At 37.6% G+C, this 13152-nt stretch overlaps 1 protein-coding gene across 5 annotated transcripts in view; it reads left to right on the top strand.

The window, feature by feature from the left end:
* CNTN4 (contactin 4) overlaps positions 1-13152 on the top strand; it is a 780243-nt gene that overhangs the window by 906 nt on the left and 766185 nt on the right. The window lies entirely within an intron of this gene.

Genomic DNA, 13152 nt, shown 5'->3' with positions numbered 1-13152 from the left:
AAGGTAGAGATAGTTCTAAAATTTATCCCACGTGTTTCCTATATGTAACTCTGATTGAGGAATTTTGATTGAGAAGAGTTTCTCAAAATGTGATCCACAGTTCATTGGGGGTTTTTATGAATCTTCGAGATCATTCAAGCTCTTAGAATATTAATACAGATTTTGTTCCTCATGTGGAAGAATGAATTTTTCACTTTCAAACTTTCTAGGTATCTGACTAGTATTGGCATCAATTTCATGAATGATGTGGTTTGTCTGGTGTTGGTTAGCAAGCTGGGAACCTGACGTACTGGCTGAAATTACGGTTGTAAAGTATCTGAAAGTCAAGGGACACGTAGAATGTTGGAGTTGAGAGTTTGTTATCTTTAGCATAACTCCCCATTTTATGGATGAGGAAATTGAGGTCTAGAGGGATGAGATGTATGGCCCAACTTCACATGCCAGTCAGGTACAGAGCAGAAACTATGAACTGGAGATGCTTACCTCGTTGTCAGGTGTTCCTGTTTTACCTCTTGCTTCCTGGAAGAAGCCTTGTGAAATAGCACAGGGCTTGAGGTTTCACTTGTTCTTTCTGGGCCAGATCCTAAAAATTCCATTTGTTATTTAAGCCCCAGTGCTAAGTTCTAATTACCATTCAGTAATTACAGTGAGCAGATGTGTGTTATTTTCTGATTAAAAAAAGCTGGAATGATCTACACCTGTACCTTCAGCAGTGTTTCTCCACTGAAAAGTAGCAATCAGCATTAATGGATAAACTGAAGTTACCAAGGTCTCAAATTTAGCTGATGCTGACGTGCAGTGCGCTGTAAGGGTTTCTGTTGCCAACAGATCAAATGTTCTCCAGGCTCCCGTCAGCTTTCCCAATTGCCAGTCACCAAATCCTGCTTTACCCCTGAAAAGCAGGTTTTGTTTTTGTGCACTTAAGTGGCACATTGGTGAAATGAGATAGTCTTTTTCATAGGACATAATTTCCCTGGGAGCATTAAGTAACAAAATAGCAAAGTGAATCAGTTTGAGAATATGCTTTTCTTGTTGTGAATTTCTTACATTGTACACATCAAAGGTTACCGAAGGTGGGATGAGGTTAGCAACAAACTATATCAGTGGACTTAAAATTTTTTTGGTGGAATGGGCTCACTGGCATGCTGCATTCCTTATTGTGTTCAGAAATGAGGGTAGAAAATGCTAAGAGGCTTATTTTTGCTAAGATTCATTACATTATGTTATCTGGTGGAATATTATGCTTTTTTCACTCTCATTTCATAGTTGCAAACTTTGCACACTTTCAACCTGGGCTTAAGTGGTCTCCACGATTGGAAGGTAGGACTAATTTTTTAAAATGTATATTTGCTCGTGTAGGTTTGCTCCTAGATATAAGGTGGGTAATGTGCTTTAAATATATTAGCCTCCTGAGTATAGAAATTTGGTTCGATGCAGCTTAAGGAGATACAAGTACAAACACTTCATTTGAAGTCTGCCTATTTCTACATCCCCAAGTAATCCAGTGCTTCAGATCAATTGGTGTTTTTCCCCCCCTGAATTTGGACGTCTGGTGAGTAGATTATAGTGATGAATCTTAAATTGTGTCTTCATGGTAGTCAACCATGATCAGACAACTGATGAGATTTATATTTGTTGAGTATTGAGCTTTTATAAATATCTGACACTTTTTTCCTTAAAAGGGATAATGCCAGCCCCAGCCCCATCTTCCTTTTTCCTTTCAAAAATTAGTAACGGTAGTAAGACAGACAGTGTCTCAGATGGAAGGAGAGGGAAATTGTGCATGACTGAATTTTGACGTTATGAGTTGACATTACAGAATGGATCTTCCTAACATGAAATTTGACAACATGAGATTTTTCACAAAATCAGAAAAAGAGCATAGAGTCCATGAAAACCATCGCATAAAATCAGCCACAATGATTATGTGAGGACTATCATAGCCTTAGGTAGGAGAGCATTTCTACCTGAGGAGGGGTTTTAGGCTGCATTCCAGGAAGTGCATAGTAAATAAATCTCAGTGTACATACTCTTCAATGCTTTTCAGTGTAATCTGGGAATCCTATTTAATAGTAACTTAAAATATTGGTGTTCAGTAGAAAAGAGGAAGCTCTGCAGGAAAAATATTTTCTACCATTTTAATTCTTAAAAATGTTATAGATACTCTAAAGATAAATAATATTATAGAAGATAATACTAACCCATATCTGTGTATCCTTAACCACCTGAGAAAACAACTGAATATTTTGCTGTTTAGTTAGATCCATTTTAATCATAGATATAATCAAATCCTTAAAGTACAGATATAAATGAAGCCCCTCTCACCCCAGTTTCCTCCTTCCTACCTCTTCAGAGGTATTAAATATCCTGAAGTGTTTCTTTCCCATTCAAGTATTTATATTTTTATACACATTGATTTATGTGTGTGTGTATATATGTATGCGCTGTTATTTTGTATTAAATTTTAATTTAAAAACACGATACAGTGTATATCCTTTGGCTAATTTGCTTTCTTTTCCCCACTATTTAATACGATCGGCATTGATAATAGTGCATTTATTTTAAATGCACTATTATAGTCTAGTGTCTGACTGAATCATGATGTCTACCTGTCATGTGACTGGGCATTTAAGTTACAAAAATTTTCATTTTAACAAACTATGGCAATGAATTTTCTGGTACATAGATCCTCCTGATGTAAATAAACGTTTCTTGAGGGACATCCTCCCACAGATGTTGAATCATTGAGTTGTAGGGTATGTGTGTTAATTTTACTAGATACATTAGTGAATTGTTTCTGAAGTGGTTGTAACAGTTTACATTCACACCAGGTGTTGAAGAAGAGTTCGCTTATTTTGATGATAGTTGATGTTATACCCTGAGTAGTTTTAGTCCCCATATCCTTCTTACCCCAAAGCTATGGCCTTTTGAAATCCTTGCAGCCTCAGCCTCATCTACGTTTCTTGATTAGATCTTGCCCTTTCGCAGCAGATTTGAGGGAGCTACAGCCCACTACTTTAGCTCATGGGTGGATTATGCTTGCTGCTAGTCTAGCCTTTACTTTGTGACTTAGTTCAAAGAACGAGACTTTTGTGTGAAATATGCTTGGACCCACATTCTGAAAAGTAGAACACTCTGCTCTGTCTCAAAGCCTATTCCTTTAGGATCCGACATTAAATATAGGATTCAGACTCTAACTTCTTAAAGTTTCTCTGCCAGGAGTTGAAGTTCATCCCCGGGAATTTAGTTTGCCAGACTCCTTTTCCTGGCGCCTTCCTGGCCTTGGAGGGCTGATGTAGTTCCAAACAAGCTGTTTTCTGCTATGGACTCCGCCTTTGGTACCATTTAAGAAAAAGATTGATTGCTGTCATTCCTGGAAGTGATTTCATGCTGTTTGCTCCAAACTTTTGTAAAATCTGTCAGTTGTTTGAAGGTCATAATCATTTCTAGAACTACCAGATATTGGAGTATCTTCTTTACTGACATGAACACCAAGCAGTAAATGACTGCTTTTGGCTCAAATATATGGAGTATATCAGAAAACCAAAGCCCTAACAAAAGCATTATAAAGGGAAAGCAACCCCCAAAAAAGCAGATTTTTTTCTTGATTTCACAAGCCAAATACATGTGTTTATTTTAGAAGTTTTGGAGAATACCACAGTGCATAAAGAAAAAAAGGTTTTCATGGAACCACAATTAACTTTTTGTAGCAATCCAGATATAAAGATGCATGAGTATATATTTAAACAATATTTGAGTGCCTACGAGATGTTGGGTATACGAAGAGAGTGGTAAATACAGACCTACCATTCATGGAGCTTAAAGTCTACAGGGAGAGGTGGTAACAAATAGCTAAATAGGTAAATGCAAATAGAGAAATGCTGTAAAGGTAAGAAAGAGGTGTAGTGATAGCGGTGTTGTGACTGAAGGAGAAGGAAGAGTGGGCTACAATGACAGAGTTACACAGATAGAGACTAATTAGCGTGACGGGGAAAGCCAGTGTTTTTTAGAAGAAAATCTTTCAGCTGAGTTTCACAGGATGTGAAAAGCAGGCGTGTGAAGATCAAGGAGGACGAGATTACAGGCAGGCAGAGTGGCAGGTGCAGAGTGTATAGAGACATGAAAGAGGTTGGCGTGTGGCTAAAGTTAGCAAGAGACACCGTCAATTTAACCACAGCTTTCTAGGGAGTTAAGGGAGATAAGAACATAAGAATTTAAATGTACAACCCAATTTAATGATCTAATCAGTTTCAGAGAAATTGCAGACTTATAGAAGTGGGTTTTGAAATTAGTGTGGTATGTTTCTATTTTTAACAGAAATTGGGAACAGGTGTATATCTTGTAACTTTCTCTTAAAATGTAAGTCTAATGATAACTGTTTTTCAATACATGCCCAGGCCTGAATGTGTAGAAAATAATTTGTGAATTGGTTTAAATATTTGGTGGCATATAACTGTAAAATTTCCATTACTGCTAATTCTTTACCTTGTATATTTTTCTGAAACACATGCTTACTGTATTAAAGCAAAGGGATCCTTTCCCCTGATGTAAAGGCTGAGTAAAAGATTACATATAACCAAGGAGGACTGGTCCCAATCCACCATTCTTCTCCCCCACACTTTCCTATCGGGAATGAGGTCCTTCCATTTCTCATCACACTAGGAGTGGCTTATCAGATGGTCCTACAGCAATTCCAATTTTGCTTATCAGTTAGGACCAAAATGTGTCATCTTGTTGTCTATATATAGGGATTGTAGGAAGCTGTGCTGACATGTGGGATGTGAGGAGCGTCTGTTAGAGAGAATGCTAGAGTTGAAGGTGTTAAATGTGTAAAGAAGTGATGAGGCTTTAGGCTCAGCTGTCCCCTAGGTTTAGGGCTTGCAGATACTAAGTCTCAGCACATTTCCATGAGGCAGATTTGATCTTCCATAAATGCTTGCATGCATAGAAATGTCTAGCTTGAGGTTGACAGTAACTCTGAAGGAAGAGTTGGTGATTATATTTCAACCAGTTCCTTACTTGGGACAATCAACTGTCTTGGCTATAGTTGAATACCTTTTGTAGGGCTCCAAAAATAAACATATGTCTAAGGTAATTTTGAGTTTTTGTATCCCAGTGACAGGAAAATGTCTCTAGAAATGTACATGAAACAGAGAGTCAGTGAATTGAACTTTACGTCCTTTATTTAGTTTCTTTCCTCTTGTGTGCCTTTATCAACTGTTACTGAAAAATGTTATTTGACTTGGCTTTGACAAAGTCTACTATTTGGGTGATGTTGGATTTTCTAGGCTGTTGCATTCTTTTCCTGTTTATTATTTAGATGCCCCCAGTTATGAACTGAAGTGCCAATTAAACTTCCTCTCCTAGAACTTTGAAGTCACTTCTCTCTCTTTTAAGATACCCTCTCTTGGAATGTTCTTTAATTTTGGCCCCTGTCAACAATAAAAGGTAATAAAAAAAATAATGGCTTTGTTTTTGTTTTAATTATGGCAAGGTAATTTATAACAGCTTTGTTTATTTACTTGTAATTCATAATCATTATTCACATTTGAGACTGCTTTTAGCATTTTTTATGGTGGTTTTGAACTGCATCTTAAGGTATCAAATATTCCCCCAAAAAAGATGGCATTTTGTAGCATTATAGACCTTAAAGTTAATGGAATTAGCTTTACCAAATTCATATCATGCTTCTGTTTATTTCCCTATGACAACTTTCTTCTTGCACCTCATTTGTTTTACATTGTCTTTCCATCTACCGGGAGAATATTGTTTTCATCATGTTCAGGAAACAGGTTTAAATGAGGTGATCAGTATTTCACTACTTGATTTTGGGTAAATACAACTAACTACTCATTGCTTTTTCTATTCTATCACTCATAATATTTCCTGCATCTGGTGTGCTATTGCTCCAGCCCAAGCTGCTATCACAAAATACCATATATTGGGTTGCTTAAGCAGACATTAATTTCTCACAATGACAGAGACTGGGAAGCCAAAGATTAAGGTGCTCGGAGATTGGGTTTCTCATGAGAGCTATCTTCTTGGCTTGCAGTTTGGCCACCTTCTCCCTGTGTTCTCACATGGTGAAGAGAGCTAGCTCTGGTCTGTCTGTCTCTGTCTCTCTGCTGACAAGGAAACTAATCCCATCATGGAAGCCTTGCCCACATGACTTCATCTAATCCTAATTACTTTCCAAAGGCCCCACCTCCAGATATCATGACATTGGGGGTTAGGGCTTCACTGTGTAAATTTGGGGGGATGCAGACATTCAGTTCATAGCAACTATCTTTCTCTTTTGTTAGGTTCCTTTACACCCACTCGAATAAAAAATCCTACTCTAATTAATCTTCAAATCACCACTTCTTCAGTTTGATCTTTTCATTTGGAATTACTGTGAGAACTTACCACCGTTTGCCACCTGTTATGGTAGGTGAGAATTTTTTTTTCCCCACTGTGAAAACTACTAGAGGGCATGTCACTTTTGTTACCCACAAGGCACTTACCTTCTCTATAATATGTATTTAGGAATATTGAATATAAATAATTAGAAAGCTTCTTAGTAAAGCCACTGATTGCCTTGAAATTACTGGCCTTCAAATATTTGCATTTGCCAATAACAAGTGCTGATGAAGGGGTAGAAAAATTGGAACCTTCATACACTACTGGTGGGATTGTAAAATAACAGCTTATTTGGAAAACAGTTTGGCTATCCCTCAATGTTAAACATAAGGTTATCATTTGACTCAGAAATTCCACTCCTAGGTATACACCTGAGAGAAATGAGAACATAAAGCTATACTGTCCATAGGAGCATTAGTCACGAGAATCTAAAAATAGAGTCAACCTAAATGTTCATCAGCTGATGTGCAGGTAAACAACTATGGAATAGCCATACGATGGACCATTATTTAGAAATAAAACAATGAAGTAGTGATACATATTACTACAACACGGATGAACCTCGAAAACCTTATACTACATGAAAGAAACCAATCACAAAAGTCCATATATTATATGATTATATTTATATGAAATTTTCAGAATAGGTAAATTAATAAAGACGAAGTATATTGGTGGTTTCCAGGGACTTGGAGGAGGGGCAGTTGGGAATGATTTTGAATGGAAATATGAAAGTGAATTTACATAGTTTCTTTGGTAGGGGAATGAAAATATTCTGAAACTAAGTGATGGTGATTTTCCAGCCCTTGGAAATGTTAAGTGTTAAAAAAAATACTGATTGGATATTTATAAACATATAAATAAAACCTTCATATCTCACAGAGTATTGAACAGAAACATGACTGAGCCCAAGTCAGGCATTCTGCAAAACTTTATATATCAACAATTGATGGCGTTAAACAAATAGGCTTTCTGTGAAGAATGCTGAACTGAGATGCATAGAATTTTTAAGACATGTTTTTACTCTGTTATCTTTTTTTGTATCAGCTTTTGAGGTACACCATAATCTGAAAAGAAACATGTACCATAATGTTTATTGCAGCACTATTTACAATAGCCAGGGCATGGAAGCAACCTAAATGCCCATCAACAGTTGAATGGATAAAGAAGATGTGGCATATATACACAATGGAATATTACTCAGCCATAAAAAGGAATGAAATAGAGCTATATGTAATGAGGTGGATAGACCTAGAGTCTGTCATACAGAGAGAAGTAAGTCAGAAAAAGACAAATATTGTATGCTAACTCATATATATGGAATCTAAAAATGGTACTGATGAACTCAGTGACAAGACAAAAACAAGGATGCAGATGCAGAGAATGGACTGGAGAACTCGAGGATTGGGGGGTGCGGGGGGTGAAGGGGAAGCTGAGACGAAGTGAGAGAGTAGCATAGACATATATATACTACCAACTGTAAAATAGATAGCCAGTGGGAGGTTGCTATATAACAACAGGAGTTCAACTCAAGGATGGATGATGCCTTAGAGAACTAGGACGGAGAGGGTGGGGGGTGGGTTGAAGGAGGGAGGGAATACGGGGATATGTGTATAAAAACAGATGATTGAACTTGGTGTACCCCCAAAAATATAATAAATAAATAAATAAAAATTTAAAAATAGCGTATTATTTAGCCTCCATGGGGTTGTATATTTTTACATTTTTTTCCTATAATTGATATCTAGTCTCATGGCATTGTGGTCAGAGATGCTTGATATGATTTCAATTTTCTTGAATTTACCAAGGCTTGATTTGTGACCCAAGATGTGATCTATCCTGGAAAATGTTCCGTGTGCACTTGAGAAGAAAGTGTATTCTGTAGTTGTTGGATGGAATGTCCTACAAATATCAATTAATTTGAGATGGTCTAATGTGTCATTTAAAGCTTGTGTGTCCTTATCTATTTTCTGTTTGGATGATCTGTCCATTGATGTAAGTGGGGTCTTCAAGTCTCCTACTATTATTGTTATTGTTTTACTGTTGATTTCCCCTTTTATAGCTGTTAGCATTTGCCTTATGTATTGAGGTGCCCCTATGTTGGGTGCATAGATATTTACAATTGTTATATGTTCTTCTTGAATGGATCCCTTGATCATTATGTAGTGTCCTTCCTTGTCTCTTGTAATAGTCTTTACTTTCAAGTCTAATTTGTCTGATATGAGTATTGCTACTCCAGCTTTCTTTTGACTTACATTTGCATGGAATATCTTTTTCCATCCCTTGACTTTCAGTCTATATGTATCCCTTGGTCTGAAGTGGGTTTCTTGTAGGCAGCATATAGAAGGGTCTTGTTTTTGTATCCATTCAGCCAGTCTGTGTCTTTTGGTTGGAGCATTTAATCCATTTACATTTAAGGTGATTATTGACATGTGTTCTTATTAGCACTTTCTTAATTGTTTTGGATTTGTTTTGTAGGTCTTTTCCTTCTTTTGTGTTTCCTACTCAGAAAAATTCCTTAAGCACTTGTTGTAAGGCTGGTTTGGTGGTTCTTAACTTTTGCTTGTCTGGAAAGCTTTTGATTCCTCCATCAAATCTGAATGAGATTCTTGCTGGGTAGAGTATTCTTGGCTGTAGGTTTCTCTCTTTCAGGACTTTAAGTCTATCCTGCAATTCCCTTCTGGCCTGCAGAGTTTCTGTAGAAAGGTCAGCTGTTATCCTTATGGGTTTTCCCTTATATGTTATTTGTTGCTTTTCTCTTGCTGCTTTTAATATTTTTCTTTGTGTTTAATTTTTGTTAGTTTGATTAATATGTGCCTTGGTGTATTTCTCCTTGGGTTTATTCTGTATGAGACTCTCTGCGCTCCTTGGACTTGAAGAATTATTTCCTTTCCCATGTTGGGGAAGTTTTCCACTATAACCTCTTCAAATATTTTCTCAGACCCTTTCTTTTTTTCTTCTTTTTCTGGGATGCCTATGATTCAAATGTTGGTGCACTTAATGTTGTCATCAAGGTCTCTGAGCCTGTCTTTCATTGCTTTTATTCTTTTTTCTCTTTTCCTGCTCTGTGGCAATTACTTCCCCCCTTGTATCTTCCAACTCACTTATTTGTTCTTCTGCCTCAGTTATTCTGCTGTTTATACCATCTAGAGTATTTTTAATTTATTTTGTTGTCCATTACTGTTTGTTGGCTCTTTAGTTCTTCTGAGTCCTTATTAACTCTTCCTTGTATTTTCTCTGTTTTGTTATCGAGATTTTGGACCATCTTTACTATCATTACTCTGAATTCTTTTTCAGGCAATTTTCCTATTTCCTCTTCACTTATTTGGTCTTGTGGGTTTTCTTCCTGCTCCTTTGCCTGCATGGTGTCTCTTTGTTTTCTCATTTTGTCTAATTTAAAGGAATTGCTGTCTCTTTTCCCTATGCTGCCTACTAGTAATTCATCTTGTTTCTGCCCTCTGTCCCCTGTGGTGGGGTATGTCCAGTGTGTTGATTAGGCTTCCTGGTGGGGGGATCTGGTGGCTGCTTTCCAGTGTGTGGCTCTGTGTCTTTTCTCTCTGATGGGCAGAGCCGTACTCTATTATCTTTGCCAAACAAAAACTGGAGTTACCACTGTCACATTGGTCCACAATGTTTATTCCTTTTTAAAATTCCTGAAAGCTACTTAGGGACTTCTAATCCATTCTAAAGTAATCTGATAGAACCCATCATGGTGACTCGGGTGTAGGTAGCATAGGAAGTCACACTGTCTGAAACCTAATACAGACTGTTTATACTCATATATCTTATGCCCATCTTTCATTTTCTGGATGCAGTTTTTGGCTCCCATACTTGCTGCAAAACCAGGTTGTGTTCTGCTTCAGGGATTTTTGCTTTTTTCCCTAAGATTTCTTAAATATGAGGAGTTAATAGCTCTTGAGAACCTTGACCAATAGGGGATGAACAGCCAGTAAATAGATAGTCCCCTGGTTGGTATTTTGAGTGGAAAACTTTCACGTTCATTTCACCTTGTTCCACAGTGGGACTGACTCCTGCTTGACCACGATGGTAACCAATTTAGAAACAGACCCTTTGATTAGCTTGCTGCCTCTCCTTTTTCCACACCTAGCTATCATTCTGCTCACGTACAAGTGGCCCTTCAGTGTCTCAGGTCTCTCCTAGAATGTAACCACTTGCCTATAACCTTGTGTCACGTCTATTTAAGGAGCTGTGGAGCTGCAACACATTTTCTGACACTTAGAACTTCTAGGATCCTAGATGACTTACATAATATCTGTAACTGAGTTACTTCATCTACATGAAATAGTAATAATTGCCTCCTATGTAAGGAAGAATTAATATATCAGACCTGAGGCTCCTAACGCATGTGAGATTGGCTCTCAGCTGACATCTGAGATCTTGGCTGGTACTAGTATATATTTTTTTTAATTGATAAAGAGTTGCTCACTATGCTTAGACTGCCTATACAAATAAGATGGTGTATGCTGAACACCTGCTTTCTTTTAGTTGTGTGGAATTTTGGTAATTTTAGCAGAGGGCACCTATGTGACCAGCCCTCCTACAAACAAAATAAACAGTGCCCACGCTGAGTCCCTAATCACCTTTCCTGGATAGAAATAGTGCATACGTGTTGATGCATTTTCATTGCTAGGAATGTGCACACTCTGTGTGACCACCCTATGGGAGGAAGGATGCATAAGGCAACTTGCATGTGGATTACTGCAGTCTCTGCCTGTGGGTTTTTTTTTTTTTTTCCTTTATCATTCAGCTTTGTATTCCTACTATACCATTGTAATAATTCTTTGATATAAGTGCAACTTAGATGCTGAGTCCTATGAATCTTTCTAGCATGTCTTTTATTTTAGAGGTAGTCTTGGGGACCCAGACAAAGCTGCCGTGGTTGTTTTGAAGATTAAATGAGATGATGTGAAAGCTTTTAGCACAATGCTTCTCACATCGTAAGTGTGCTGTATATCTTAAGACTTACTCAGGTTCCTCCCATCACTCAATATGGGGTAGCAGTTGGTTTGGGGATTCTAAGTTAATCGGATTGAGTGTGTAGGTCATATCAGAGTCTCAGGAGATAAAGGGATAGACGTGTATTGGAGGTGCTGGAGTTGAAATTTAGCTTCCTAATGCTCAATGCAATTGTTTTAAAACTCTGGTCCTTCTCTCCTATCTTTTGCACAGCCAATAAGAAACAGAATACTAGCTAATGACTTTTCTGTTCATGTCAACACAGACCTCCTCTCCAAACACTCCATTTAAAGCCATTGACCTGAACTTTTTCTGTACTTTATTGAGCTGACACCATTTCCCATTTGCAGTGATCTTCCTCTCTGGTCAGATGCCCACTTTTGAGCACTCATCATGAGCTGTCTCACACTCTGTCTCTGGGAAATGATCACAGAATGCTCGCATCCTATGGATCTCTCCTTTCAGGAAACGGAGATTCTAGTTTAAAATCATGGATGCGAGCATGCATATCTAGCTTCTGCACTATGGCTTTGTCTCTAATTTTAAGACTATGGGTAAGTGAGTTAGATTTCCTGAGGCTCTGCTTGATAGTCTGTAATACCAAGACAGTTTTTTTTTGGTTTCTGTTGTTGGCTTTTTTTTTTTTTTTTTTTTTTTTACTTGCTGGTCTACGGTGAGATAGAGGCACAAAATGAGTTACTGTACTGGTGAGAACACTGTATAGACACTAAAGCACTGCACCCATGTTTGCATTTTGAGTTCTTATTCCCTTTCTGTGTAGTTTTATGTTACCACCATCTTGTCACGTTGTTATATTTTGTTTCTCTAGATTGTAAGCTCCTGGATGGTTCCAGCTGCCTCTTTTGTCTTAACAATCTCTGTGGTAGTTAGCAAAGTGGTGTGCAGCTAAATGGGGCTCAGTTAAGATTCTTGTCAAGTTTATTGATGAGGACCTGGGAGTTTGGAGACAATAGATCATAGGGATATTTAGAAGAAAAGAAAGCACTGGATTGAGAGCAACCACTTGATGTACAGAGCAGGAGTCAATGAAGCAGCTGATTTTTAGGATTACTATGGGGGGGTCAAGTCTGTACTGCTGGTTAAAGGCTTCTTCATTATTAGGTGCCTTAGAAGTAAGGTCCCTGTTGCCCTGTAATTTTGTTTCATTAATTACATCAGACATTGGTGGTACTTGAGGCAGACCACCCTTAAATTGCCATTTCATCTGTATCATTGGCAAACATTTATCATGGATGGGGCTATTAAATCCTTATTTCTTTTTTCTTGTAGAGATCTAAAAAGAATAGTAATCAGCTATCAGAAAGCAAGTATTATAAGAAATGGTAATATAGAGCATTAGTCAATAAAAAGTACTTTTTAAACCATTGCTTTATTTAACAAACATTTACTTAGTTCCTTGTGTCAGACAATATTATAAAAACTTTACGCATATTACTTTAATCCTAACATTCTGTGGTGGCTTTAATTATGTTTTTTAATTTGACAGACAAGGACGCTCCGGCATACAATGATGAGTGAATTATTTAAGACCACTTGCACAGATGTATAAGTGCCTGAGCTTACAAAACTGGTCAGTCTGGTTCTGTAGCATGTGCTCTTCATCCCTGCTGTGTGCTGCCTTCTGTTTTTATCTGTGTACTTCACTGTCAGTAGATACGTGCATCCGTGGTACTGTGGATATTGTGTTAATTGTTTCGGGGCTAATGGGATGCCATGACTCAGAAAACCAAACAAACCTGTTGTGAGGATTTGCAT

This window comes from Hippopotamus amphibius, chromosome 13 (genome assembly GCF_030028045.1).
Source record: "Hippopotamus amphibius kiboko isolate mHipAmp2 chromosome 13, mHipAmp2.hap2, whole genome shotgun sequence".
Classification (NCBI taxonomy): Eukaryota; Metazoa; Chordata; class Mammalia; order Artiodactyla; family Hippopotamidae; genus Hippopotamus; species Hippopotamus amphibius.
The sequence above is the reverse complement of the archived record's forward strand: the minus strand, read 5'-3'. Positions and strand labels throughout refer to the sequence as shown.